This window comes from Cydia pomonella, chromosome 10 (assembly GCF_033807575.1).
Source record: "Cydia pomonella isolate Wapato2018A chromosome 10, ilCydPomo1, whole genome shotgun sequence".
Taxonomy (NCBI): Eukaryota; Metazoa; Arthropoda; class Insecta; order Lepidoptera; family Tortricidae; genus Cydia; species Cydia pomonella.
In genome coordinates this window covers 2102875-2112845 of record NC_084712.1, presented here as the reverse complement: position 1 = coordinate 2112845, position 9971 = coordinate 2102875, and positions in this window count along the sequence as shown.

The following is a 9971-nucleotide window of genomic DNA, read 5'->3' as shown; positions in this document are numbered from 1 at the left end:
GCATTTATATCTATAGTGACATTTTATATTATGAGAATAAATATCTAAATCTATACTTAAAATACTGCTGTATAGGTGTTATTAGGAAGAAGAGGCAGCTTAAAGAATCGGCAAAGCGCATGTGTAGTTGCATGCGTTCATAAGCTACGGTAACCACTAACTGACAAACAAATTGTGCGCTTGTTTACCACCGACATGCTATAAAATGTTCACAGAAAAGATTAGGAACCCCAGAAAAACCCGTTTTACTCGTTAACCCTAACAGATTGAAATTAAACGTCCACAGCATTCTTTATGTGACCACGCGCCCGATAAATCGCGGAAGGTCCAGAATGTCCCGATAATGTGCAAAAACGGGACTGTCCCGCTTGCGCCGGACGCGTGCGGCCCATAACTCATGCCTGGACGCTGGGGCACAAAATGGTTCCGCTTTGCACCCTTTTATATCTCTCGCGTTGAACGATGCCGCTCTATGACAGTTTCTTTTAGTTGGGCTTAATCAAAAAAAATATTCTTTGGTACAAGTAATATTTAACATGACGACAAGGACAAATTACAAACCTAAATAAATAATCAAATATTATAGGACATTCTTACACAGATTGACTAAGTCCCACGGTAAGCTCAAGAAGGCTTGTGTTGTGGGTACTCAGATAACGATATATTCAATATACAAATACTTAAATACATGACTCAGGAACAAATATCTGTGCTCATCACACAAATAAATGCCCTTACCGAGATTCGAACCCAGGACCATCGGCTTCATAGGCAGGGTCCCTACCCACTAGGCCAGACCGGTCGTCAAAAAACACCTATGATTAAAATTACTCCCCCGGATTATGTCGCGCGCTCGATCAGTAAAGGCAGTGCAATCGGTGCTCCTTGACGAAGATCTTCATTATTACTATTTGCCTTAATAATACGTGACTAAACCTTGTCAAATAAGTTTAGTATGTTCGAGTCTCACGGGAAATTTATAGAATATACCTTTGATTGTGATTTTAACTTGTAACTATTTGTAGACACGAAGTGGAACACATCGTTTCACAAAACAGTACTGGCCAGAATATAACCAACGACAATGCAGTTAGAGGGGATAACAGAATGCAACCCCCTCCTCAATTTACTGCTTTCCTGATTTCTGGGTTTGCTTGAGGGGTTAACTAAAGCCAACATTTGATTGTCATTTTAATATAATTTTATTATGGCTCACTAAGGGAGCTTGGGATCTGATTAACCGCTAGAATCGACACAGGCACTAGATTTTACGAAAGCAACAGCCATCTGAATAAGTTCACATTTTCATTAGACGGCTTATACAAGACATCTGGTTTAAATATAATGAAGGTCCGTGTTAGGAAGTAGGTAATCTAAGTATAAATTCAAGTCATGTTGTACACTTTTGTTGTAGATGGATCTGATGGAGATTTAGTTGTAACGATTTTTACTACTAAGTAATGGTTTCAAAATAAATCTCCCCCTCTGGTGTTGCAGGTGTAATCGCCTACCATCAGGTGATCTATCTGCTCGTTAGCCTCCTTTATCAAAAAAAAATTGTTCCGGTGCGCTAAAATGTAAGAACCAATCAACTTGTCCAAGGTGTTTTTTTGCATTTTGATTTATTTACTACCTAAACGTGGTATGGAAGAGATTTAGCGATAAGGCCGTCTACTCTGTCTTTATGGATATTTGTTAATATAAATTTTGAGGATATACAATAAAGAGAGTAAAATATACTCTTTATTAACTATATCGTTATCCAGAGCGTAATCAAGATCTTCCCACTAAGGAACGCAGAAAGACTATAAAATACAAACAAATTGTATTCATGTCTAAAACGTTCATTAACAAACGTCTTATCACCATCATAAAAGAGTAGATAATTTTGCGAGCGCATTTGGAAGCCAACTCTGTTGGAACAATATAATAAGGTTTTGATCTTAACTATTCTATCTATTTAAACAACGGCACCCTAGCCTAGTTGATAGTGACCCTGGCTACGAGGCAGAAGTCCCGGGTTCAAATCCTGGTAAGGGCATTTATTTGTGTCTCTATCACAAATATTTGTTTCTGAGTTACGGACATTCTCTAGTCTATGTACATATACAAAAATGCGCGTTTTCCAGAGATATGACCTAGCTACATCGATTTTTCGCCCCCGAAAACCCCCATATAGCAAATTTAATCGAAGTCATTAGAGCCGTTTCCGAGATCCCCGAAATATATATATACAAGAATTGCTCGTTTAAAGATAAAAGATAAGATATAACAATATTTTTTATACTACGTCGGTGGCAAACAAGCATACGGCCTGCCTGATGGTAAGCAGTCTCCGTTGCCTATGTACACCTGCAACTCCAGAGGAGTTACATGCGCGTTGCCGACCCCCCTCGTTGAGCTCTGGCAACCTTACTCACCGGCAGGAACACAACACTATGAGTAGGGTCAAGTCAAGTGTTATTTGGCTGCGGTTTTCTGTAAGGTGGAGGTACTTCCCCAGTAGGGCTCTGCTCTAGATCTGGAATGACATCTGCTGTGCTGTGCCCTACCACACAAGGCGAGATGACATTCACATTGCCCATACCTCTCTTTTGGACGTAGTTTAAGGACATACCCGGGTCCAAAACCTTTTCATATAGTTCGTCTAGTACGTTTCAGCGACAAAAGCCTTATTGAGCTAACTGTGGGACAACGTGAGGGCGTTTTACCTCTATAACTCGAAACCTAGTAATAAAGCAATAAGAACCCCCCCTAAGTCGATACCCTGTGTGAGACGAGACCTCATTAACGGGAAGTTTTTGGTGTTACCCTTGGGAGACGTACCTACTATTAACCTTTTCAACGCTTTTCCACACGTGTCAAGAAATGCCATGGACGCCAAAAAGTTAACTGGTGAAGAGCGAATATGAAGCTTAACTGACAGTAGGAAAGTCGCTTTGACAACGTCCGCCATAGCCTTTGGTCATTGGCGTCGCGGGCACGACAGACGATGACCGTTTTAGTGGTCTTTGGCGTTGAAAAGGTTAAGGCTCCACTATATTTAAAATATAAGTTACAATTGGTCTCCACATCAAATTATTAAAACATAATCAGCCTCAAAGTGTAGATAATTTTGCCAGCGTACCTAAGCGTAATTAAAAACTTTTTTAGATATTAATCTTTTGTACGTCTGCCGAGCCAGTTGAAAGAAAAATTAATGAAAGGAAAACATAGAACGAGTGAGGGGTTTGCATTGTGAAAATTTGAGGAAAGACGATGAGAAAAAAGCAACAAGTGAAAAGGGGATTTCTTTTCTGGACACAAGAAGGGTGGGTATTTTTTTAGCGTTTATGCATGGTTTATGTATACAGTATGTAGTCGTTAGGTATTGTATTAAAGATATCAAAAAACGTTTTATTAATATCGAAGATACCTACGGTACCCTACCTTATCCAATAAATAAAATCACATAAATATTTTGTTTCAAATAAAAATATAAATACTTTTTTTTTTTTATACTACGTCGGTGGCAAACAAGCATACGGCCCGCCTGATGGTAAGCAGTCTCCGTAGCCTATGTACGCCTGCAACTCCAGAGGAGTTACATGCGCGTTGCCGACCCTAAACCCGCCCCCCCTCGTTGAGCTCTGGCAACCTTACTCACCGGCAGGAACACATATAACACACATATGAGTAGGGTCTATGGGTAGGGTCACTATTAGAAGTATTAGAACAAATTAAATTATTTTCAGAAAATATTATCGTTTGTTTTTATTTCAAGTAGAAACTATTATACAAATTAAAAACTAAAATAAATGTCATATACTAAGAAAAAGTGACCAAGACTGGAATCGATCCAGCGTCGAAGAAATGCATATACTTGGAAAATTCGACCAATGCCGCCGTGATCCCGGTGGCCGAATGGCTCAGGCACCTGCCGCGACAGCAGAGGACGCTGGTTCAATTCCAGCCTGGGGCACTGGAGGCCTTGGTCACTTTTTCTTAGTATATTTAAAAAAAAAAAAAAAAACTTTTATTTCAGAAAGTTGACTATCCATATTTGTCAAATTAAATAACATTTAAAAACATACAATTATATAAATTAAATACTATTACACAAAAAAAAAACTAACATTACATTAAATTAATTTACTGTTAAAACTAACATGCAGGCATGCTAGTATATGACATAATAAATGTAGAAATATCCAAAATACTAAATTTAAACGCACCTTTATTTAGATTGAACGTGCGTTAAGGCTTTTTTTTAAACCTCCAGTAATTTTGTCAATGAAAGATGATTCATACATTGTTTTACTTTAGTCACTAAAAATATAATTATCAGATTACAGATTTATTGTGTAAAACAATTGATCGTATTTCTATGCCTTACTGTAGACAAATTAAACCGAAACAAACGTATGATAAAAACGAACTTATAACGAACGTCGTACTAAATAAATATGGAGGCGTTTAGATTTAGGTACAGGCCAATTCGAGATCTAGTTATTCGATCTGTTTCCAATATGATACTGATTTGTCAGTTTCAAAAGTGACTTTTTTGGTTGAAGAAATAATTTCAAAGTCACTTCTGTTTTTGTTAAAGCTTGTTATTTTTTTTATTTAAAATCCAAATAGGTATATAGGTACTACCTATATATGTTTGTATTCTTAAACTAATAGAACCTTACCTAGTTTCAATATTATGATTGTCTATTTACATAAAATCAAACCTAAATTTGACCAGCATAATAACAGTATCCTAAATCCAGGCATCCATTATACCGGTTATGAATTAATAACCGGGCGGCCGGTACAATGCCCGGTGTTATAAGCGGGCAGGAACGGGAATCTTAACGCAATTCAGGGGATTAGTAAGGGTTATAGTAAATTCTCAGGTTCAGGTATGAATTGAAATGTCACAGGGCAAAGCGATAGACAGGCCTATTCGAACTTACGCTGACGGCAATTGATATTAATCCGTCGATTGATAATAGCGCCAGCTAAGCCTTAAGCGGCTTTAAATTTAAATTATATTATCATTTATTCCGACCATCTGGGATCATGCAACAAATAACAACATAACAAAAACAGTCACTCAGACATATCATCTCCGGTTGTTCTCATCTTGCTAACGGCGAGTACTTGCACAGACATAATCTCGTAGCTAGAATTATTCACCAGCAACTTGCTCTTCTATACCGCCTTGTGGACCGCGAAGTACCGTACTACAAGTACTCACCTGCGCCAGTTCTCGAAAATGGTCGTGCCACGCTTTATTGGGATCGATCTATTATCACTGACAGGACTATTGTAGCCAATAAGCCTGACATCGTGATAATAGATCGATCGCAACGCCGGGCCGTGCTCGTCGATATCACCATCCCCCATGATGAGAATCTCGTGAAAGCTGAGAAGGACAAGTCCAGCAAGTACCTAGACTTGGCCCACGAGATAACCGCCATGTGGGATGTTGATTCGACGATCATTGTCCCAATAGTCGTTTCAGCGAACGGTCTCATAGCGAAGAGTCTCGACCAACACCTTGAGAGACTCTCGCTAGGTGGTTGGATCAAGGGTCAGATGCAGAAGGCGGTGATCTTGGACACGGCGCGGATAGTCCGACGGTTCCTCTCTCTGCGGCCCTGACTACCGGCAGCTGGGGCCCTGCCCCGCTGCTGGCGGCACCCTAGGTTAGGTTTTTTATAATGTGTTTATATCTTTTGTATTGTTTTTGAAGTGTTTTTATATTTTACTTTTATATTCATATTATAAATGACCTAGCCTAAGACGAAAAATAAATAAAGGAAATAATACATTACAATAAAATAAATAAATTAATAAGGAAAAATATTTTTGACAATAACAATATACATAATGGATATATACAGATGATTACTATAACTAGCTTATATCTAAAATAGGCCCTTGAGGCATTGTACCAAGGATGCTGGCGGCATTTCCTCGTTGTATCGCAATACTGATACGTTGTGCGAGGAAGCCGCCAGCTCTTCGGTCACCAGTTACGTCAACCAGACGTTTCGCGATTTCTCCAAAAAACTTGTGCACGCTGGGACCCCATGGACCTAGAGTTTCAACGCCAAATGGTACAAACTGGTACTCTCAAATTAGTTAATTAAATAAATTGAACAACATAAAATTACATGTTTTTTCGCTACATTATATATGCTAGGTTTCTTTTTTCGCAGTCATAATTTTTAGAATATCTATGCTTTACGTATTTTTTACCATATTTTACGTATTTTATTGTAGGTACAATGAACTTAAAAATACAAAGATTATTACGCAAAATAGATAATTCTACTTAGACAATCTCTACTACAGTTGACAAATAATTGTATCCGCAATTCCGACCGTATCCCACAGTTTTTTTTTACAAAAAAGTTGTCGATTAAACTGTCAATTAATGTTCGTTATTTTCATATTTTTTTATTACATTTCTTTCGTTTTATTTTAGTGTTTCTTTACGATGTAATCACTTAATTGAAATAAGTGAATTAGCGATGAAAAAGGATTAAAGGAAAAATAACGGTACGGTACCGTTATTTTTTCGGGTACCTTAACCGCTTTCATAAAGGCAACCTTATCAGCTTAGGCATCGTTTCCAAGCCGTCCTCGCCTTGTGCCAACTTGGTTCCTATTGGATGAAGCTTTCTATGTAAGTGTAAGCCCGTAAACTTTTTTGATTTTATTTAATACTATCAGTTTGGCTACAATAACGGTTTAGATATATACCGGAAAAAGACCGGTACCGTTATTTTAAAACGGTAGCCATACCTTTATATCGGAGCCGCGCGGCCTAACCGGTATAATGTATCGGTGTCGTAATTTTATACCGCTACGATACCGTTATACCGTAACCGAAATCAGTCCCTGGTTTTAATACGACCTTGACGATCGTCTCCTTGATTAGCGCGCATCTCACGCGCGACTTTCACCTCATTTCGAATTTGGTGAAAGCAATGGACTAAGATAAATGTTTTGTTTATGTTTCACGACAGATTTGTTCAAGAGTATTTGTTTATGTCTAGACAAGTAAAGTGTTTACTGCTTTAGAGTGCCTATCACGTTCAAGCGAGTAGGTTTTATTGTATAATAAACCACAAGCAATTAGTTTATGATTAAAGTTTTCTTTTATTTTATTTATCTTAGTAGTCGCATTTTTTGTGTTAAATTTATTCACCTACATTTAAACTCCTCTACACGATGGACCATCATAGTGGCCCACTAAGCTGGGCCAGCGTGTAGAGAGGGTAGTGGTGTCCTGATCAATACTGATCTGATACTGGTCTGTCAGTGGAAAAAAGTGAGGTTTTTGGATCCGAGTTTTAGTTATTAGATCACATTCGAATATGATACTGATCTGACACTGATCTGTCAGTGTCTAAGGTGACGTTTTTTATTGAAGGTTGACATAATGCGCAACTCAGCAGTTCCTCTAAAGGAGATTGGAACCATCTCTGGAATGATATTAGAACCATGGTAGATCAGTATCACATTTATATTGTCGGAATTGGCCTGTATGAAATAAATTATTATTTCATGCTGTGCTTGTCAGATCTTATACAAAAACCAACATTTTCCTTTAAGCTCTACAAGTTTTCGCTGTGCCATACCACCAACAAACTCCAACTTAGTTCCTATAGTAGGATTAAACGTCACATCTGGTCATCTATTCACACTGTTTGCGCGTCCAGTTCTTAAAGAAACCAGCATATCATGGCCTCCATGAATCCGTAAAATCTGTTTTGGGACACAGACGGCCTGTCGCAAACCACCGATCAACCGGTGACTTGCCCCCACAAGCGAAATCAAGGATGGCTTGAGGGCAACACCGATGTGAGCGGCACAGGGGTGTCTAAAGGGTGTATGCCGCCTTTTACCCAGTGGATGTTAACAGCCACTATATCAACTCTCTTCTTATGCGTCTTTCACTTCCATCTCTGAAGCAGATAGCTCTAAATGACTCCACTCTCGCCGGCCGGCTAAGGCATTACTTATATTATTATTTGTATCTCTTTCCCATCACGGAACAATGGTATTCCAGACCTTTGGGAAGCATGCGTGGAGCCGAAGCCAACACGTAGAGGCCCTTTTGACACTTAATGGAATGTAAAGGATACACCGAGCGGATGCTGCCCTTGCCCGTGTCATGGGACGCACGCAGAGACAGCACCCGCCAGGGTGTAAGAACTATTGAGAGGCGATGGACTAAGTTCTGGGCTATGGGATAAAAAACCGGACGCTTGCCTGATGAAACAGTATGCAATTTTATTTCCGGCAGACGGTGACTCACCCCCACAAGTGGGCCCCCACAAGTGGGCCCCCACAAAAAGAAAATCCTGACCCAGTAATATTATTATTTTGTACTAGTGGCAGAAATCATAGTAATATTACTTCCGTGAGGCATATACATTAACCCCCTTATTCATAAACGTGTACTAAAGTTACGATGCCGCAAATAATCGTTTGTCCCTTTCCAACGTATTGGTATGATGGAAAGGGACAAACGATTATTAGCGGCATCGTAACTTTAGTACACGTTTATGAATGAGGGGGTTAGTATATTAAAACGGGGCATTCACGTATCGCTCGACATGTTTCAGTCCGTTCCAACTCGAGCTCCCAATGATGCTCGGTACGGAGTTAAACATATCGAGAGATTTTTCTTTAAATACGTGAGTGACCTGCTTATGCATTTAACATAAATTATGCTAGTTTCACTAAACTATCGACTCAGCGGCTAAGTAAGCAATAAGAATGAATCTCTGGTGACTGCAAGCCGTACAAAAACAGGTGGTGGATAAACTTCCTTATTAAACGCAACTTGCATAGCAATACTGGAGCTTTAGATATGCATAACATGCTATACATATATAAACATATTTATATAAAATTATGCATATTATAACAGCATTGGTGTTTTTAGCATTGTATGGTAAATTAACTAAGTATTGGTTTTATCGCTTAATTTTTTGTCGTGACAGTCACATTTATTATAGTTCACTAAACTGTTGCATTGTGAATTCATTTTAGTTGAGTTTGGAGCTTCACAATGAAAATAAATAAATAAATAAATATTGTAGGACATCATTACACAAATTGACTAAATCCTACAGTAAGCTTCAATAAGGCTTGTGTTGAGGGTACTTAGACAACGATATATATAATATATAAATGTTTATAAATACTTAAATACATAAAAAACTAATGCCTCAGGAACAAAATTAAATATCCATGCTTATCATACTAATAAATGCCCTTACCAGGATTTGAACCCGGGACCATCGGCTTCATACACAGGGTCACTGCTCACTAGGCCAGACCGGTCGTCAAAAATATGTGATACGAAGTCTTATTTCAAACATTAACGACTCCAACTTTAAAGGTCCGGTGAGACTAGAATGTACTTATTTATTTTAAACGGGTTTGCCTCGTATTGTTTATAGGATTTTCACACCAAATGCACCGTCTACACGGACATCGAGCACACGTCGTGCGCTCGATCAGAGGAGGTGGTGCAGTCGGTACTCCTAGACGAATATCCTCAAAACGGATCAAACCATTCAAAATATGTCGAGCGGTTATTCGACTTAATAATATACCTACTACTTTAAGTATACCATCAACCGGCGTGAATAGGGACAGCTGGGGTGAATAGGGACAGCTGGGGTGAATAGGGACAAAACTTAATATGTGACTTACCTGACAACATTTAAAAAAATACTTACAGAAATTAAATCATTCGATGTAAAATAATAGTAGATTTTGTATGATACAATTTGTGTAAGTATTTTCTAAGAAATTCTCAGGTAAATCAAGTTTTAATTTTTGTCCCTATTCACCCCAACCGTCCCTATTCATCCCGGTTGACGTTACCCGGTTAAAATAAATTTAAAACTGTCGTCGAGTAGAAATACAATTATTCACAAACACTTGTTTAATAAAAACACTTCTCGCTTTAAAAG